Below are 20309 nucleotides of genomic sequence, written 5' to 3' on the forward strand. Positions count from 1 at the left end.
ATCTTTCTCTCTCCTCCCTCTCTCTCTTCTAAGGGGGAGTTCATGTGGGAAGAGAAAAGAAGAAGAAAGAATGATGGAGGCTTGTCCGCAGCATCGATCGAATTGCTCCACAGGCTGGAAATGGTGACTTGTGATCGTCATGAGCATGAAGTGTTGCTGATTTTCAGATTTGTAGCCATGGACATGAAACCCGAAACACGTAAATAAGCGGTAATTCAATTTTTTTCAAAGGAAATTTGAGATTTCATGGCTTTTGATTGATAAAATGTTGTTCATGTGGGCTAAAAATTGTTTATGTTGCTGTTTTACATGAGTATTTGTTGAGCATAATCAGAAAATCAGAAAAACATGCATCTTGTGACTCAAAATAATACACTAAAACATGTAAAATATAAAAAATCAAGGGAAAATGATGTTTTTGGGCATAAAAATGGAAGAATAAATAGGAACACCAACTAAATTTTCATTTTTGTTGCAAGAAGGAGCTAAGGGCCACAGCCCATAACCTATTTTGAATTTTCAGTAATAAAATAATGCAGAAAATAAGGAAAAATACAATGAAAATAGAGGAAAACCACTAAAAAATAGGGGAAAAATACATTTTGGGTGTGGAAAATTAATGAAAATTAAGAAAAATATTTGTGAATGTTTGTGGGACTGAAGCATGAGGATTTGTCTCAATTCAACCCCACCTTCTTGTTCTAGTGTGTTTTTTCCGCTTTTTACACATAAAATGATGGGAAAATGCCTTATAAATCTATGCAACAATGCAACATTTGATCGATGGGAGGGTAGAGTGGTTAAAATGTGTCTAAATGCAGAGTAAAATGATGAAAAGGTTGCTGGTTTTTGTTTGCATGCCATATAGGTCGGTGAATAGTTATAGAATGAGAGCCTAGTGGCACGAGGGTTTCCTTGGTGCTAGGTTCGTGCAATGCCACATAAGAACAGTAGTTGAAAATCATTAAAAGGATGTTTTCCACATGTGCACAATATTGATTTCATAATTGTTTGAGCACTTGGCATCCACAATATGCATAAATCATGGAAATATTTAAAGGTATCAGAAATCCTGGATACACAGCAATTGCTTTCATTAGGACCTTGACCCACGTTGAGTGAGAGACAGGACACCCTAAGCCATAGGCTAGTCGTGGGGTCTAGGGGAAAGAGAAGTAAGGACAATGGTACATTCCTGTATACGATTAAATGGTACCTTGAGTGGATTTTGTGCGAAATGTTTATATGTTGAGCGATGCATCGAGGGGCCAATCCCCAAGGTGTAGGAGAGTCGCAGAGGGGTGGCGGCATTCAGCCGTTGGAGGACCCCCTATGTCTGTGCTTCGTGCCATTAGGCAATGTGTAAGGGACTCCCTCTGAGGAGGAGTGGGTGAGAGAAGAGTGGACTACAAACGACATAATACAAACACAAGATATTTAGGAAGGCAATGTATGTGTCATTAACGCTCCTGGCCATGAGGCTGTGGGGTTGTTGAGCGCGTGAGATAGAGGTCCGGCCAGTGCAGGAGCCAGTGCCGGCCCGTTCTATGTTCCATCAGTGGTGCGTCTCTCGGAAGCCACTTAAAAGTGGCGGTCCTCGAATCCTAGTTGTCTAGGGACCAACTAGCAGTTTATGCCAAAGGATACTGTGATTGATCCGTTATTTATCGATAAGCATCGTCTAGCAGAAATCCAGAAGCAAGAGAGAGAGGAAAGAGCTAGGCGACATGCTGAAATTTTTAGGAGATATTCCCCTAAGCGTAGCGGTGCTGAACCCTTACGAGGGAGTGGATATAGTGGTCTTGGGGCCACAAGCGGTAAGTTAGGAGAAGGTGGAAGCTCTAGTGCTCCCCTTTCTTCCATAAGCAAGTCTACATCAAGTGCGGGAGGTGTAACCCCACCGTCCCTTATTCCTAGTGCAAATCCAATCCTCGTCATGGCACAGCCTATTGCAATTCCAGCAAGAACGATGGATTTTCCGGCTCTAGGTTACCCGCTACCCATTTTTAATGGGCTAGTTGACGAAGATGCAGAACTCGACATTAGGGAGTTTCAAAAGCTGATGTTTAACTGCCGCATTCAAGAAGGACATTTAATGATGTTCTTCAACATGACTCTCAAAGGAAGAGCCGCTATATGGTATCATGGTTTAGAAGCCGGAATCATATTGAATATTGAGTCATTTTATGGAGCTTTTCGAAGGGAGTTTGCCCCGGAAAGGGGTGGGCAATATTGGTTGCGTGTACTCAACGTGACCCACCAAGAACCACACGAGGATATTCGTGCTTATGCAAAGAAAATAAAAGAGGTTTTCCATAAGTTGGACACCTCTATTCCTATCCCCGCAGCTGCCCAATTGCAATATTTCCTACATGGTTTGGACTTTAACATCCAATTGAAGTTGAGTAGTGTCCCCTTGGGGGATATAGACACTGCCATTACACGAGCACAAGAGGTGGAATCCCGACTACAAACAGCCTATGCTTCTCGAGGTAATTTGAATATGGGTTTAGCGATGGCCAATGGCAGTAGTGGCCAAGGGATAGCGATGGCTAACCCTAATGGGAGAGGGAACATGATGCAGAATGTCCCTTTATTACCAGCTCCCCCTAGCATGTCGATGCCTACGGGCAGTCAAATGGCTCCAAATGGTGGAGGCTAGGCGGTCAATTCTAATACCATGCCTGTGGCTCAACAACCAGTGCCTAATCGAATTGTTAGGCCAATGGAACGACATGATAATGACCAAGGCTATGAGTCGAGCGCTTCTAATGTTCTTGGCGAGGCTAAGGACATGATGAAGAATTATACCGACATGATTACGGAGGAGTATTGGCAAATAGCTGTTGATGTCCACTTCCTTAAAAAACAACAAAATTTGATAGGAAGTAGATACCCAGATGAGGGTGCACCTTCGAGGTTTAGCTGCAAATGTGTGGTGGGAAGCACTATCCAAGAAATTGCCCAAATGTTAAGTGTGACATCTGTGGAAAATCCAGCCATTTAATAGCTACTTACTGGAGTAAGATTAGCTCCCTCCAGTGAGGTAGTCGGCAACCAGGGCTTGTTAATCATCGTGTGCAAGGAAATGATTCCCAGCGAGAAGACGGGCCTAAACAAATACTTCAACGACCAAAGACTACAGTGGAGGAGCTACCTAGTGGTAGTGGGGTTAGTTTGATTGAGGCTGTACGCGTTAATGATGCTGAAACCTCTAATTTGAGAGCTGTTCTTACAAGAGGTCAAAAGGGTAGAGAAGCCAACAAGGATAAGCCTGTCGACGGAAACCCTAAACAAGGCGACAAAGGAACGCAAGTTTTGGATCCTGCCATGGAAGGGGAACCTTTAAAGCCCGTGGAAAGTAAAGCCGATAAGGAACCACCAAAGAAGAAGGTGAAAGTTAAGAAAGAGGCAATAAAGCCAGTTCATCGACCTAAAGAGCGGATGGTTTGGCGTGAAAAGCGCACTCTATCGAACTATCATGAATTCGATCTGGCGAGCTCTCTCTGCGAAGTCAAGCCGGATGTGAATCTTTTACAGCTTATTAAGCTTTCCCCAGGAGTACGCAAGGAATTTAGAAAGATCCTATGTACCGGGTCTATCGTAGAACCTTTGGGTATTGTGCGAGTTGGTGATGACTGGCTGAGAAGCATTGCCCAAGGGTTGCAGCCTATGTTGATGGGATATTAGTAGATTATGCCATTGTCGACATGGGATCATCTGTTAACATTATGAGTTCTGAACTGATGGAAAGGTTGGGTGTTGCGATCCAGAAAGATACCTCCACAATCCTCAGAATGGCAGATGATAGTTTGAGGCAGCCGGAAGGCTGCATTACTAAGGTCCATGTCACTGTTGCAAATGTAGAATGCATGTTGGACTTTAGGGTCATTTTTTTTGTAGGCCGTCCAAGTTACCAAGTATTATTCGGACGACCTTGGATCTTGCAAGCGGACTGCCAAGTAGATATACCCGCCGGTCGACTAATATTTGGCAGAGGTGCCCAGCGTGTGGTGGTTGATGCGTATCCTGAGTCCTCACAGAGTGAGAGAGCTCCTCTATCCTCTACAGAATTGGAGACATTAGAAGATTTATCGGCCAGTGAGACATCATTGAGTGATGAGTCCAAAGAGGGATCCACCACATAAGACATCTATCAGATCACTTTGAACGAGCCGATAGAGGGCCAAGATCATATAAAAGATGCAGATGTTATTGAGCTAGACCTTGGTACGCCTGATGACTCATGGCCAATCAAATTAGGTTCTATGCTCAGTACAGCAGAAAGGGAGGACTATGTGGCCTTGATTCAGGAATTCCATGATATCTTTGTCTGGAGTTATGCTGAGCTGAGAGGCATTCCTCCTAGTCTTGCTGTTCATACAATTCTGTTGAAAGAGGGCAGTCATCCTGTACGACAGAAAGTAAGGTGTACGCCTTTCGAAGTGAGGAACGAGCTGTTTGAAGAGTTACAAAAGCTTCAGAAAGCGGGTTTGATTTTTCCTGTGCAACACACAGAATGGTGTTCGCCAATTGTGATAAGAAAGAAGAAGAATAATCAAATCTAATTATGTGTAGACTTTAGGGAGCTGAATAAGCAGACAATTAAGGACTACTACCCGTTGCCATTTATTGACCAGATTTTGGATCAATTAGCGGGTAGGAAAATATATTCTTTTATGGATTGCTTTGCAGGATATAACCAGATGGCAATTGCAAAAGAGGACAAGTTGAAAACAACTTTTATTACTGTATTTGGTACTTTTGTGTACCATATGGCCTTTGGTTTATGCAATGTGCCTGGTTCGTGGCAACGAACAGTAGATAAGACATTTGGTGACATATCCCCTAAAGAGTTGAAGGTATTTATTGATGACTTAGGGGCCGCCACCGTGAGAGGAAGGCAGCTGATCATTTTAAGAAAATGCTTTGAGCGCTGTAGACTATTTTCTATCGCTCTAAACCCACGGAAGTGTGTTTTTGGAGTACCTTATGGGCTATTGCTGGGTCATGTGGTCAGTTCGATAGGAATTGCGACAGACCCCGAGAAGGTCAAAGTTATAGTTGCCATGGGTCCACCACGCACTCCGAAGGAATTTCATAGCTTTCTGTCTTCGGTTGGTTATTACCGTAGATTCATAAACGCCTTGGCAGAAAGAACGTTGCTGCTTACGAATTTATTGTCCTTTAGCTGTTTATTCGAGGATGTGAAACAAGAACTAGCAAGAGCTCCCATTTTAAAAGCACCTAAAAGAGGTGAGGTGTTCTATATCTTCTCAGCAGCCACCATGTATAGTATCAGCTGCTGTTTAGTCCAAATTTGGGAAGAGAAGTGGTACCACCTGATTGCTTTTGCTAGCCGGAAGCTGGGGGTATCCGAAATCAATTATACCTACATGGAGAAGTTGTGTCTAGCGATGGTCTTTGGGACCAAGAAATTCAGGCATTATATTCTCTATGAGAAAGTCGTGCTTTATACAAAGGCAGAGGGACTTCGATTATTGATGAATAAGCTACAGTCGCCTGATCGTCTAGCAAAGTGGTTGATCACTTTGTAGGAATTTGATTATGAAATCAGGAGTAAGACACCAAGGTTGCAAGGCATCCTGGAATGTCTTGTGGACTTTAAGGAGCCGAAAGAATCTGTGTGGCTGAAGGTAGTGACATGGAGTTGTTATTTAAAATAGATACGGCATCTATTCCCTCCTGGTATGCGGAAATAACACATTATTTATCGACGGGAGAGGCGGGATCCGAATTATCTAAAGCTGAGAGAAGGAAAATTAAGCAGCAAGCGTTAAAGTTTGCCTTGATCATAGGTACATTATATCGGCAAGGGGTTGATGACATCTATCGCCGATGTGTGATGCCTGACAAAGTGCCATTCATTTTGGAAGAGTGCCATGATTCCGCTTGCGGCGGCCATTTTGCTGGATGGCTTACATCACAAAAGGCTTTAAGAGCAGGTTATTGGTGGCTTGCCATTTTCCAGGATGCATTTGCGTATGTTAAGAGATGCGATATTTGTCAACGACATGATAGTCGAGAGAATAGGAAACGACCACTCATCCCTATTATGGCGATACTTCCATTTGAGAAGTGGGGAATAGACTTTGTGGGTCCTATTAGTCCGTCGTCGACTATGCAAAAGAGGTATATCATTGTAGCAACTGACTACTTCACAAAGTGGTCAGAAGCACGTGCAACAAGGAAAGATGATGCTAAAGAAACTGCTAGTTTCCTTTTAGAGCAGATAATATGTCGTTTTGGTCTGCCGAAAGAATTAGTGTTAGACCGCGGAACCCATTTCTTGAATAAGGTGATCAAAAGCTTGATAGAGACTTGGTAAATCAAGCATAACAAGACAACCCCATATAACCCGCAAGCCAATGGGCAAGTTGAGAGCACCAACAAGCACCTTGTGGGCATTCTGTCCAAAATTGTGTCGGAAAAGAAACGGGATTGGGATAAAAAGTTATACGTGGCAGTGTGGGCCTATAATACGACCTTCAAACAAGCCACTGGTCATACCCGTTCAAGTTAGTATATGGGGAGGAGTGTGTCTTGTCTTTAGAGATTGAGATTCCGACTATTCGGTTTACCATCAATTATTCTTTGAGTGATGAAGATGCACTTTTTGAGCGCTTGACGACAGTGGCACATTTAGATGAGCTTAAGCTGCAGAGCTTATTGCACCAAGAAGTGGCGAAGCACCGAATGAAGCAGTTATACGACCTTAAAGCCAAGAAATACACCTTCAAGAAAGGACAGCTTGTTCTGTATTATGACGCACGACGTGAATTATTTCTAGGCAAGCTAGAGCCCAAATGGGACGGGCCCTATAGGATTGTTAGAATAGGAAAGAATAAATCTACAGTCTTGTTAGCTGACCATGAGGGGGTAGAATTTAAAAATAAGGTTAATCTTAATAAGATTAAACCTTGTTATTTCTGATTGCACTAATACTATGACTGCCTTGCAGGTCTAGGCGAGATCGATCAAATTTTTGCAAGGAAATCGTGATAGAGGTTGATGGGTCGTTTGATCCCTTATTTAGAACACCCATATTTAGAACAGAGGTATTATCAGGGAAAGCTCATTTGGTGGAGCAAAGGATATAAGGTGACTAAGCAAGAAGGTGGGACATTTATTTGGGAGATCAAGGTCTTCTGCCATCACTGCCTACAAATTTTGACGAGCATCCTTGTTGAATTCAACGATGATGGAGGGATGGAGTCAATAGTCCACTCGTTGAATATGCTGAATTTCGATTACCATAATTACGAGTAGAGTCCCGGATGGCGGGATATGTAAACCCTTTATGGACGTACACCTTGTACTTTGATGGGGCGTCCAGGGGTGCATGCAAAAAAGGAAGTATAGGAGTTGTCATCCGAGACCCCCGACGACGAATTGTTATGAAGTTAGCTGCTTATCTCGGGGTGAATTTTACCAATAATATGGCCGAATACAAAGCCCTGATTATGGGTTTGAATATTGCAAAGAAGGGTGGTATCCGCCAGTTATTGGTGAAAGGGGACTCTCAATTGGTTTTAAATCAACTCAATGGGACGTACATGGTACGAAACCCCATCCTTTGCATGTACCATCATACTGCCATAGCCCTACTAGACGAATTCGATAGAGTGTCTTTTCAACTGATTCCACGAGACTGGAATCAGTTTTTTGATTCATTGGCTAATCTTGCGTATGAAGAAGACCTCTTCTTTAATTGTGGTCCTTATCCCGATATATCTATTGATGGTGAGACAGGACCTGGTCATTTGTGGGGTATGCTTTCTGAACATGCCCTCTTTGGCACACGATGGTTGATCTGGGTGATGCAGAGGGTAGGTGAGACTCATCTGCCTTTATTATCTTGGACACACAGACTGATTAGACGACATGTGATGCGAACACCTCTTGCGATATACGCAGGAGGGATGGGTCATAATTCAATGCACCTAGTTTAGGGCTACGAGCCTCTGTTTCCCTGGGAATGGTATGCTTTGATGTCTATCATAGTTGTTTCCAGGAGGATGCTAGGCGTAGTAGTGTTTTATTTCATTAGGCCAAGAGGGCCAATTTAGTTTTGTAGTGAAGTGGTTTATTTCATTAGGCCAAGAGAGCCATTTCCCTGTCTAGTGCGGGTGCGTTTCATTGGGTTTTTGTTTTAAGTGTTGTGCTGGACAGATTTCGTGATTCGTGGAATCTGGTGGAGCCTGGAGGAGCCTTTGCTGCGATGGAAGCTTCTTGTGGCCAATCCAGGTGATACCTCTCCTTTACGAGTACCTTTCTTTCCTGTTATATGTGTATTTGTACTTGTCAAGGGGATGCATTTTTGTTGGGGACCGGCAACCAAGGCATGAAGTCCCAGGTTTAGGCTAAGTATGTTTGAGGGAGGTCGGAGTAGTCATTGCCACCTGTACAGACATTGTCAGGCATCGAAAGACATGTTTTAGAAGGAAGTCTTAGTGGCCCTGTTCTGCTAGCCTGCTAGGCAGCCCTTCTAGGAGTTCTTGTTAGTAGTGAGGCAGTTAGAGAAGCCTGCCAGAAGACAATAATAATGATGCCAAGAAACCCTGGACATCCTAAAAGATGGATATAAATACGAAGGTGTGTAAAAAGGGGTTCTAACCCCTATCAAAGAAAAGAAAAGAAATGAAAATGTATAGGCAGTTGATCATCGCGTTGCAAAGGCCTGGTAGGTTCCTGGGGACGAGTCAGACCCATGGCCGATACCTTGTCTTCCTAGGGGTGGCTTCTTGTGGAAAAAAAAAATGATGACAAAACAAGGAAGGTTGGAGCGAAAATAAAAGTGAGCGTTAGAAAAGGATTAAGTGTCGCCTTGTGAGGGCTTGGTAGGTTCTTGGGTGCCGAGACAAGTCCTAAGGCCGATGCCCTGTTCTCCTTGGGTCACTACGCTCAGCTCCCTCCTTTTTACATGCCCAAGTATATTCATAAAATAAAACCCCTAAAAGAAGAAATGTACTGGAAGAAAATACTCCTTGATCAGGCTATAGGAGTCCTCGCCTAGTAGGAGCTCCTAGTTGTGTTGTCTTTAGTTGGTAAGAAGTTCAAACTACCACTTAGGGCAACCTCTTTGACAGGTTTTTTAGTTTGGCTGTGTTGGAGCAGTTGGTTAGCGACTCACTTCGGATCTTCTATTAGATGATGCTAGGCCTACTCCTTGTGGATGTCATGCCTTGGTTCTGTCCAGGGGTAGGGGGAGCATTGTGCTGAGTTTTATTATATATTTGTTTTGTATCAGTTTGATGCTTCTTTGGTTGTTTATGTGTAGATATGTTCGTGGATTCGACGGGCTGAGTCGCCCTATCCCGTGGTCGCCAATGAGAGCGGAATTTTGGTACCGGAAAGTGCTTAAAAATAGCTAAAAATTATGAATATCAAGGGAAAAATATTCACCGTCAAAGGTGGCGGCTCGATCTAGGACGATTTTAAGCACCAAAGCTTTAAAGGTGCCCGAGCGACACTTGTTGATTTTTCATAATTTTTCAGACAGTCGTGCGGGTTCGGCCGAAAATTGCGCCATGATGTTGATGCCTCCATCATGCAGCCTGCACACAACCCCCCATTTGACAATGGCCCTTGCCTACCCTCTATATGCTGACTCTTTCGCCCGTCAAATGATGGTCTCTTTGAAGATCTCTGATTTCAGTCTTTCTCTCTCCTCCCTCTCTCTCTTCTAAGGGGGAGTTCATGTGGGAAGAGAAAAGAAGAAGAAAGAATAATGGAGGCTTGTCCGGCATCGATCGGATTGCTCCACGGGCTGGAAATGGTGACTTGTGATTGTCATGAACATGAAGTGCTGCTACTTTTCAGATTTGCAGCCATGGACATGAAACCCGAAACACGCAAATAAGTGGTAATTCAATTTTTTTCAAAGAAAATTTGAGATTTTATGGCTTTTGATTGATAAAATATTGTTCATGTGGGCTAAAAATTGTTTATGTTGCTGTTTTACATGAGTATTTGTTGAGCATAATCAGAAAATCAGAAAAACATGCATCTTGTGACTCAAAATAATACATTAAAACACGTAAAATATGAAAAATCAAGGAAAAATGATGTTTTTGGGTATAAAAATGGAAGAATAAATAGGAACACCAACTAAATTTTGATTTTTGCTACAAGAAGGAGCTAAGGGCCACAGTCCATAACCTATTTTGAATTTTCAGTAATAAAATAATGCAAAAAATAAGGGAAAATACAAGGAAAATAGAGAAAAACCACTAAAAAATAGGGGAAAAATGCATTTTGGGTGCGGAAAATTAATGAAAATTAAGAACAATGTTTGTGAATGTTTGTGGGGACTGAAGCATGAGGATTTGCCTCAGTTCAACCCCATCTTCTTGTTCTAGTGTGTTTTACCCGCTTTTTACACATAAAATGATGGCAAAATGCCTTATAAATCTATGCAACAATGCAACATTTGATCGATGGGAGGGTAGAGTGGTTAAAATGTGTCTAAATGCGGAGTAAAATGATGAAAAGGTTTCTGGTTTTTTTTTGCATGCCATATAAGTCGGTGAATAGTTATAGAATGAGAGCCTAGTAGCACGAGGGTTTCCTTGGTGCTAGGTTCGTGCAATGCCGCATAAGAACGGTAGTTGAAAATCATTAAAAGGATGTTTTCCACATGTGCAAAATATTGATTTCATAATTGTTTGAGCACTTGCATCCACAATATGCATAAATCATGGAAATATTTAAAGGTATTAGAAATCCTGGATGCACAGCAATTGCTTTCATTAGGACCTTGACCCACGTTGAGTGAGAGACAGGACACCCTAAGCCATAGGCTAGTCGTGGGGTCTAGGGGAAAGAGAAGTAAGGACAATGGTATATTCCTGTATACGATTAAATGGTACCTTGAGTGGATTTTGTGCGAAATGTTTATATGTTGAGCGACGCATCGAGGGGCCAATCCCCAAGGTGTAGGAGAGTCGCAGAGGGGTGGCGGCATTCAGCCGTTTGAGAACCCCCTATGTCTGTGCTTCGTGCCATTAGGCAATGTGTAAGGGACTCCCTCTGAGGAGTAGTGGATGAGAGAAGAGTGGACTACAAACGACGTAATACAAATGCAAGATATTTAGGAAGGCAATGTATGTGTCATCAACGCTCCTCGCCGCGAGGCCATGGGGTTGTTGAGCGCGTGAGATAGAGGTCGTGCACGAGCTAGTGCCGGCCCGTTCTAGGTTCCATCACTTCGCCTTCGAGTGTCTCTAATTCAACATTGCTCATTCGACTAATTGCACGTACTTGGAAAGGTCCCAGTCCACGAAATTTCATTTTCTATTTGTGACCCTTCATAGAATATAGCAGAACGAGATCCCCCTGATGAAAGTCATGTTGTTTGACATGCTTGTCAAACCACATTTGTGCTTTCTCACAAATTAGCGCATGGGTGGCCAAGAGCCGGGTTTTCGTGAGACGTTCTAACTCTACCAAGCAATTTGTCCAAGCGTCTCGTCCCTCCCAATGCTCCTGCATTGCTATCCTTAAGCTAGGGACAAAAAAGTCTAAGGGAAGAATGGCCTCCATTCCATAATTCAGCCTAAAGGGCATCTGGCCTTAGCCGTTTTATAAGCCGTACGATAGGCCCACCAGGCCGCCATTAACTTGTTGTCCCAGTCACTCCAAGATGTAGATACCACCTTTGTGAGTACATTGGCTAGGATTTTATTGGTGGATTTTGCTTGTCCATTAGCCTGAGGGTAATAGGGCGAGGATTTTCTGTGAATCATTAGAAAAGTAGAGAGCAGATGCGATATCACCTCATTAATGAAGTGTGTGCCCTGATTGCTGACTAAATCTATTGGACACCCAAATCGTGAAATGCCTGCTCCCACAAGAACTTTGCAGTGGTTCTAGCGTCGTTCTTCCTGGTAGCTCTTGCCTCTGCCCACTTCGTTAGGTAATCAGTTGCCACAATGATGTAGCGAGCCTGAGAGTACTGTGCCGCGGGACTGATAGGTCCAATGAAGTCGATGCCCCATTTTTCAAAGGGTTGTCGGGCTATGACAGGGATCAACTCCATTTTATCTTTGCATACGGGTACCTTGGTTCTTTGGCATTCGTCGCAATGCTTCATAAATTTAGTAGCATCACAGAATAGGATGGGCCACCATAGTTTGGATTGCAGCACCTTTCGAGCTATTGTATCCCTGCTAAAGTGTCCTCCAGCGATTCCATTGTGTGCTTCTTTCAATGCATCGTGCATCTCATGCTCACACATGCATCTGCGCAACGAACCGTCTTGTCCTAACCTATAGAGTTGGCCGGCTATCAATTGGTATGGTTGGATTTTCAAAATAAGTCTTCTCAGCGTGGCCTTCTCAATTGGTCTCTCAGGTAATCCATTTTCCAGCACCTGAACTACATCATCGGCCCAATATGGCATCAGATCAGCTTTAAACAATTCTCTCTCACTAGACAGGTTAAAGAGATGAGCATCCGGTAAATCGTCCGGTATGCCTTGTCCAGCGGCTTCTCTCGTGGGTATGCGGGACATATGGTCAGCCATGTAATGCTGCTTTCCTTTGCGTACAACTACAGAGAAGTCAAATTTCAATAGGAGAAGTAACCATTTAGCTATGTGTCCTGTAGCCCAAGGCTTGTTCACAAGATATAGCAAGGCTTGATGGTCAACAAAGAAGACAAAGGGAGTGGCCAAAAGATAATGTCTAAATTTCTTCACTGCAAATACCATGGCCAACCCCTCCCTTTCTGTGGTAGAATAATTCATCTCGGTCTTTGTGTCCTGCCTGCTGGCAAAACTCAAAGGATAGTCTAAGTTGTGTTCACCAGGCTAGCATAACACAACCCCAATAGCAAACTTAGAGGCATCTATGTGCACATAAAACGTTATGTTCCATTCTGGGGCTCGTAAGATTGGTGCAGTGGTAAGAGCCTTCTTCAACTCTTCATATGCGCACTGGCATTCCTCTGTCCACTAGAACACGATCAACAACTTTTACAATGGTCTAGCAATCATTGTGTAGTTTAGTACAAAGCGGCAATAATATCCAGTATGTCCTAAGAAACACTGAACTCCCTTGTAGTTATTGGGTGGTGGAAGGTCGACAATAACTCTGACTTTTGAAAAGTCCGTAGAAATGTTGTTCTTTGACACCACGTGCCCTAGGATACATCCGTGTTTCACCCAGAACTGGCATTTCAAGGGGTTCAACGAGAGGTTGTATAGCCGACACCGTTCAAAGATAGCTCTCAATTTCTCTAAGTGCTCGGCCCAACTAGAGTGTACACATAAGTCGTCTACAAACACCTTTAGTTCGTGCCTAAGCATATCTTTGAAGATAGTGCACATTAGGCATTGGAAAGTCACAGGTGCATTCATCAGCCCAAAGGGCATGACAATGTAGGCGAATACACCCCATTCGGTGGCGAAGGCAGTCTTGTGCCTGTCATCAGGATGCACTTGCACTTGATTGTAGCCTGAGAAGCCGTCCAGAAAACTGTAGGTCTCTTTACCTGCTACCCTCTCAAGCATGTACTTAGTGTATGGTAAAGGGTAGTTATCCCTCTTTGTAGCGGCATTAACTTTCTTGTAATTAATGCACACTCGGATTTTTCCGTTCTTCTTCATCACGATCACAATCGGCGATACCCAGTCGGCGATACCCAGTCCGTGTGCTCAATCTCATATATGAATCCCGCCTTCATGAGCTTATCAATCTCCTCTTTTACTGCATGCGTGTGTTTGGGATTCATGGGGTACGGTCATTGCTTTGTTGGCACTGCATCAGAGACCATTGGGATATCATGAGTCACAACCCTAGGGTCAATCCCTTTAAGTTGGGAGGTGCTTTGCAATGGGGAGTGCAGATGCTCTTGTGAAATGCTTTGTGTTCGTACTTTTACCAAGCTTGAAGTAAAGCAAAAGACCTAGAGTTGAAGGGACATGCAACGTGAAGAGGAAAAGATGCTGCTTTCCTGTGTGTGTAAGAGAGGAAAGTGTGGCTAAATAAGTGGGTTTTTTCTGGTTTATGACGCAGGTAAAAGAGGGGAATTTTAAAAAGCTAAAGAGGGCGGGAGAGAAAAAGAGGAAAAGACTAATCTAGGAAAAAGAGGACAGAGTATTGGGGAAGGAAGGCGCAAAGAACAAGTGAGGAGGAACAGAGCATGGAAGAGGAGAGGAAAAAGTTGTCCACTGGGTGTTCTTCGGAAGGTTTTTGAGTCTCGATCGAATGCCTGAAGAAGAAGGAATGCAATGCTGGAACAAAATGGGGAATTTTTCCATGATTATGGATCTTGCATACGATTTTTGAAGGGGAATCAGAAGGCGAAAAGAAGAACGATGAAGGTTGCTGTTGGGGAAATCCATACTGGAGGATAATCAGGCTCAAGCGGAGACAGAACTGGCTTTTGGAGAGGAAAAGCATTGATTGGAGTCGAGGGAGTCGAGGAGCTCTGCAACTGCGGAATTGTGGGCTTGGACTGAAGGAGAGGAGGACATGGATCACGGGAGCCCTCGCATATCCAGGAGTGTGTGAAAGAGCTTGGCTTCACTATATCTTGTGAAGCTTTTTGTCATCATGAATGAATCTGATCGTGAATGCGTCGAGTAGTAGAAGGGAAGCCAACAACGATGAACTACAGCCGAACAGGGAGGAACAGAGGAGTTTTTGATTTTTTTTGAATCAAGCTTGGGAATCCTGATCTTGCATACGACATTTGAAATGAGAGAATCAGAAGGCTAAAGGGGAGAACTGTCGTCTGGATTTAAAGGACGATACTCTGTGCTGAAAAACGGAGGAGGGATCGTTGTTGGGGATGGATTGCTCTTCTCTGGCGCCTCTTGGGCAATGCTTGTGAATGGAAAAACAGGAAAGGAAGATAAACAAAAGAAGAGGAAACTAGAAGCTTCTCCAATTGCTTGATCTATGCTGAACATCAAGCATGAGAAGGACAAAGCAGCGATGTTATGTAGGACTGATCGACGCCCTTGCTGTCCTCGGCACTGACAGCGTTACCACTAGTCACGAATCCTGCCATTTGGCGAATGCTCTGAACTACTGAGAAGGAGCAGCTGACCATCATCGAAAAGGCTCATTCGTTTGATACTGAGGTCCGAGATATCCTCTAGTAAACAGTACATTGATGTTAGTGGAGGAAAAGCCTCCAATTTTACTAAATCATCCTGCAACAAATGAGAAGTCAGAGTCTCAAGGATAAAGCATGAGAATGCCGTGGAGCTTATTGAATACTGCATTGATGGTTTGACACATTGAAGCTTTTCCCTGGCTATACTGGAATCTAGGATACAAGACTGAGTTCTTCTTTTGGATATTCCAGCAGGGCCTAGTGAAGTGCCTAGGTTTTGAACAGCACTTTTATTCAAAAAGTGCAGAATCAGTTGTTGAAGGAGTTATGTAAAGGGATTCCCATGAACTGTTCAAGAGAGTACCTTGGGTTGATGGTAAAGGAGAGCTACATATTAACCGAGGCTTTAGAGTTCAGTTCAACTTTGGATATGTGTTTGCTGATGAAGACAAAGGTTTGAACAGAAATCCTGGTGTACAGAATTCAGACTGTGCAGAATTAAAAAAATATGAGCTTTCAAATTAAACAGAGAAAGTTGTGTTTCAAAAATCCATTGAACTCTTCTTTGTAAACTTCTCCATTGACTAAAGATCGGTAACTCAATACCTGTCTGGATTGATGCTGAAATATGAACCATGAATCTTTTGTAAAATTTTGGAGTTCATATAGAAAACTTGAAAACAATTTGTTTACAGAATTGGAATGCTACCCTATCCGATTACGAATGTTATTTCTCTCTAAAATATCAAGAGTCCAGTCTTCTGCATACAAGTTATCTTGGTGTTTCTTATACAGTATCAACCACCAGATTTCTTTTCGAAAAAAAAAAAAGACAAGAAGGGACGTGAAGAACTTCAATTTTTGAATAACCAGTTGGTTATTAAATCAGAATTGATTCCTTTGTGAAACTGAAGCTATTGGATGTTGATTAAGGTTGTAAATGTCACACTTGATTGATCTTCTATCCTGAAATTTAACAAGGACTTCTGAAGTTGCGACATTGCTTTCAAAACCCTTTGACATCTTTGGTGAACCCGACGTGAAAGCGTCGCAGAAATTTCAGGATGGGAGATACTTCAGCCTCTATTTCAGCTTCTTCTACAACTTCAGCTGCATCTACTTCAGCTCTATCAATGACTGCTGCGTCAAGTACTTCAACGGAGGATCTAAAATAGATTTTGCAGAATATGTCCATGTATATGCAGCTCCAAAATCAGCAAACACAAATGTATATGCAGCAGCAACAACAATTGCATCAACAGTAGTTGTCTCAGCAAAGGCAACTCTATTCGGAGCAGGAGAATGCAAACAACGCGACTAAGGCTATTGAAGCAGTTGAGAGTGAGAAGAAACTATTTGACGGGCGTAATGTTTCAGCATATTTGAAGACATATGAGATCAAGATGGGGTTTTTTGGAGTTCCTGCTGGACTTATGAGTAAGTACTTCCTTCGTCTTGTCACACCTGCTTTGAGGACAAAAGTGACTGATCTTTTTATTCAAAATACACATTGGCAAGATTTTAAGAAGGCCTTGAAAGAAGAATACTTTCTTGAGGACTTTGGTATGGCTACTCGGCGGTCATTCCGAGAGTGGGTCTACATGCCAAACAAAGGTCTCGCTGCTTCGGAGTTGATTCGAGAATTTGAGGAAAGGTATAGTCAGCTTGATGCCATTGAACAAAGAGCATTGGATGTTGAAAAAGTTGAGCTTTTCTTGCAAGTTGCAGATCCTGCTCTTCAAGAAGAATTGGGTGAGCTTCTTGAAGATCGCACAAAGCCTATGGGTCTTAAAACTGATTGGCAGGATGCTCAGGATGCAGTCTCGACTTTGACCAAGAGGAGGATATGGAAGACTCGCCTACAGAATGGTTCCATGACACCTACACCATCATCTGTTCCTATGCCTACTTCTATCCCTGTTATTTCTTCTCCTCCTTAGCCAGTTTCTTGGCCTATGCCAGTGCCTACTGTTTCCACTCCACCTATTCCTCCTGTTCCACGACCGATGCCTACACCTTCTGCTCCAAAACCATCTGCTCCATCGGTGCCTACCTCTCTTGATGACATAATCAAAGGCATCACAGATTTGACACTTGAGTCAGTCAAAGCGGAGTTAGTGGGAAAGTTGAAGGAGCAGTTTGCTTCAACTGTGCCTACTACTTCTTCTAGTGCTCCTACTGCACCTAGGAGTGCTCCTAGTGCACCTAGGAGAGATCGGAGATGTATTTGGTGTGATAGTACGGAGCATCAGCATTGCAGGGATTGTGACTCTTTCCAGGATGCAAGGAGGCAGAATTTGGTATATTGGGGGCAAGATGGTAAGATTTGGTTGACTGAGACAGGAGCTCCACTTGCTACCAACTTTGGTAAAGGTGGAATGAAGAAGTTAGTGGAGGACATGGTTGCGCGTACTTCTTATGTGACAGCTAGAGGTGATGCTTCTGCATATGGAGTACAGATTGAGAAGGGATCAGAGACTCAGTCCGCACTATGGACTTATGCTATGGAGACTGGAAACAAGGGGAAAATTCAGCAAACTGTTTTGACTAGTGCAGGCTCTAGCATCAGATCAGAGACAGGTTGGGACTCGCCTATTGACAGGTACTCTATTTATGCTTATTTGGCTAAATCTCATGGTGCAGATGTATTTGTTGAGGAGAAGCGTAAGAGGGATGAAGAAAATCCAAGTGCAGCTAAGAAGACTAGAGGGGGTGAGTTTGTTACTCCACCTACTGTAGGACCGTCTTCAAGACCAGGGCCAGATCGATAGATGGAGGATGCTCAAAAGAGAGAAAAGAGGCAAGAGCCTAGAGAGAGAAAGCAGCCAGGATTCAGATTGATGTCCGATATTGAGACATCTATAGACATGAAGAAAATCTTTAATGATAAGATACTTGGTAGTGAGGTGACTTTCACTATTTCTGAGATTTTGGGCATCTCAAAAAGAGAGTTTCAGGATCAGTTTCAAGAGTTCCTGAAGAGGAAAAGACATGCATTGGCTACCACTGATACACAGGGAGTTTTGATTGGAGAGTTGGATGAGGATGAGAATGAGGTTATGGTTGATAATGCTTCTGTTTTTCCGCAGGTAGAGAAGAGGGTTCAGCCTATGCATTATGCTGAAATTGATGAGCCTGTCATGATACCACGTAGTTACTTTTCGCGGAGCCATTGGGCTAGGGCAACTACAGAGATGATGGTAAAGGTTGGAGAGAAACAGGTGCCTTATGTTGCATTGGTTGATCATGGTTCAGAGATTAATCTCATAATTCGTGGAGTTTATGAGAGTAACAGATGGCCTATGGATGTAGAGCATGGGTGGCGTATGAGAGCCGCCAATAACACTGCAGGTGATTTGTATGCTGCCTGTCCTAGTGTCAGGGTATCTATTGGTGATGTAGAGGAGGATTTTCATTTCTTTGTGCAGGATTCATGTTCTTATCCCATAATTCTTGGTCAGCCATTCATTACAGAGATACGCATGGAAACAAAGGTCATGGATGATGGATCTGCTTATGCACAGATTCGCAGTAAAGATGGTATGAGAGCAGTTCAGTTTATGACTGTATGTGTGAACCATGTTAGAAACAGAGATACTCTCAGAGATGCACCCTTGCCCACTGTGAGGGATTTGGGTTTTCATTAGGTACCGCCGTTTCGCGAGACGACGGTGGTACAGAGGAGAGGAGATTGGAGTTCTCGCCTCCTGGAAGCGATGTTTTCTCCTCCGGTTATGTTGGGATTTCAGAAACAGTTCAATGAGTTATCAGAAGACTTCTAGGTTGCCTAGAGCTGCCAGGTAGTATATATGCAGGAAGGAGAAAAATTTGAAAAATGCAGGAATTTTGGAGGATGATGAGCACATAGATGGGATGTATGACAGTGTGATTTGTGCAGATACGATGACAGAGATGGGAGATATGCTGAAAACTGATATGCTGAATTGTCATGGTAATGTATTAGTGCAATCCCTGGACATGTTTCATGAAGTTGCAGATTTTATGTCACAGATTGAGTCAGAGACTGAGGTAACTCAGCAAAGAGTATTGAGTGCTGAAGAAATTCAGCAAACAGAGTTTCCAGCTGGTTATGATCAACTTTCAAAGAGACAGAGGGCTGAAAATTTTCAGCCAACAGAGTTTACTGCTGAAATATTTCAGCATTCAGAGTTTGGGGCTGTTCCTATGCAGTCCATAGAGCAAAGGGCTGAGAATATTCAACCATTGGAGTGCAGAATTGCTGATTTACAACAAGGTTTATGTAATGCAAAAGAGCATAATGAAGCCAGGGTTGACACGAAATACAAAACTGTGGATAAGAAGGTGAAGCCGGTTGCTGTACCGCTTCCATCTGACAGTGATCAGCAAATAGAGAGGGCTGTTAAACAGCAAATTTTGAGGAATCCGGAGCATATTGGTCATAAATTTTCAGCAGAGACACTTGCTGAATTGAAAATTGAAAATGGTGATTTCTTGTTACCCATGGAGAAGCAATGCTTTCAGGAGATGCTTGAGCGTCATGGAAGGGGATTTGCTTTTTTTCCACATGAGATTGGCTGTGTGAATCCTGATATTGTTGCTCCTATGGTCATTTTTACTATTCCCCATATCCCATGGAATCTCCGACCTATTCCAGTGCCTAAAGCACACTTGCCAAAGCTGATTGATTTATTGAATGAGAAAATCAGGATGGGAATCCTTGAGCCTTCATCTGCACCATACTCAAACAGGTGGTTTACAGTTCCAAAGAAGAATGGTACTCTTCAATTTATTCAGGACATGCAGCCAGTGAACAGAGTTACTATCAGGAATGTTGGTATAGGTCCAGTTGTGGATGAGTTTGCAGAGGCATTTGCTGGACGTGCCATCTATTCTTTGGGTGATTTGTATTCAGGATATGATCAATTTCAGCTGGCTTTGGAAAGCAGGAACATAACCACCATGAGAACTCCTATTGGGCTTGTCAGGATGTGTACCTTGCCTCAAGGTGCCACTAATTCTGTTGCGCATATGATGAATGCTATGCATAAGGTCCTTCGTGATTATATACCTCAGCTTACTATGCCTTTCTTGGATGATGTGCCCATTAAGGGGTGTGCAGAAGAAGAGAAAAATGAGAGCCTAAATGAACAGGGATGCAGATACTTTGTGGCTGATCATATTTCAGCATGTGAGAAGATTTTGGCCAGGCTAGAAGAAGTGAACTTGACACTTTCAGGGCA

This window comes from Lygodium microphyllum, chromosome 22, assembly GCF_053477565.2.
Source record: "Lygodium microphyllum isolate KBCC chromosome 22, Lygodium_microphyllum_v1.1.10, whole genome shotgun sequence".
Lineage (NCBI taxonomy): Eukaryota > Viridiplantae > Streptophyta > Polypodiopsida > Schizaeales > Lygodiaceae > Lygodium > Lygodium microphyllum.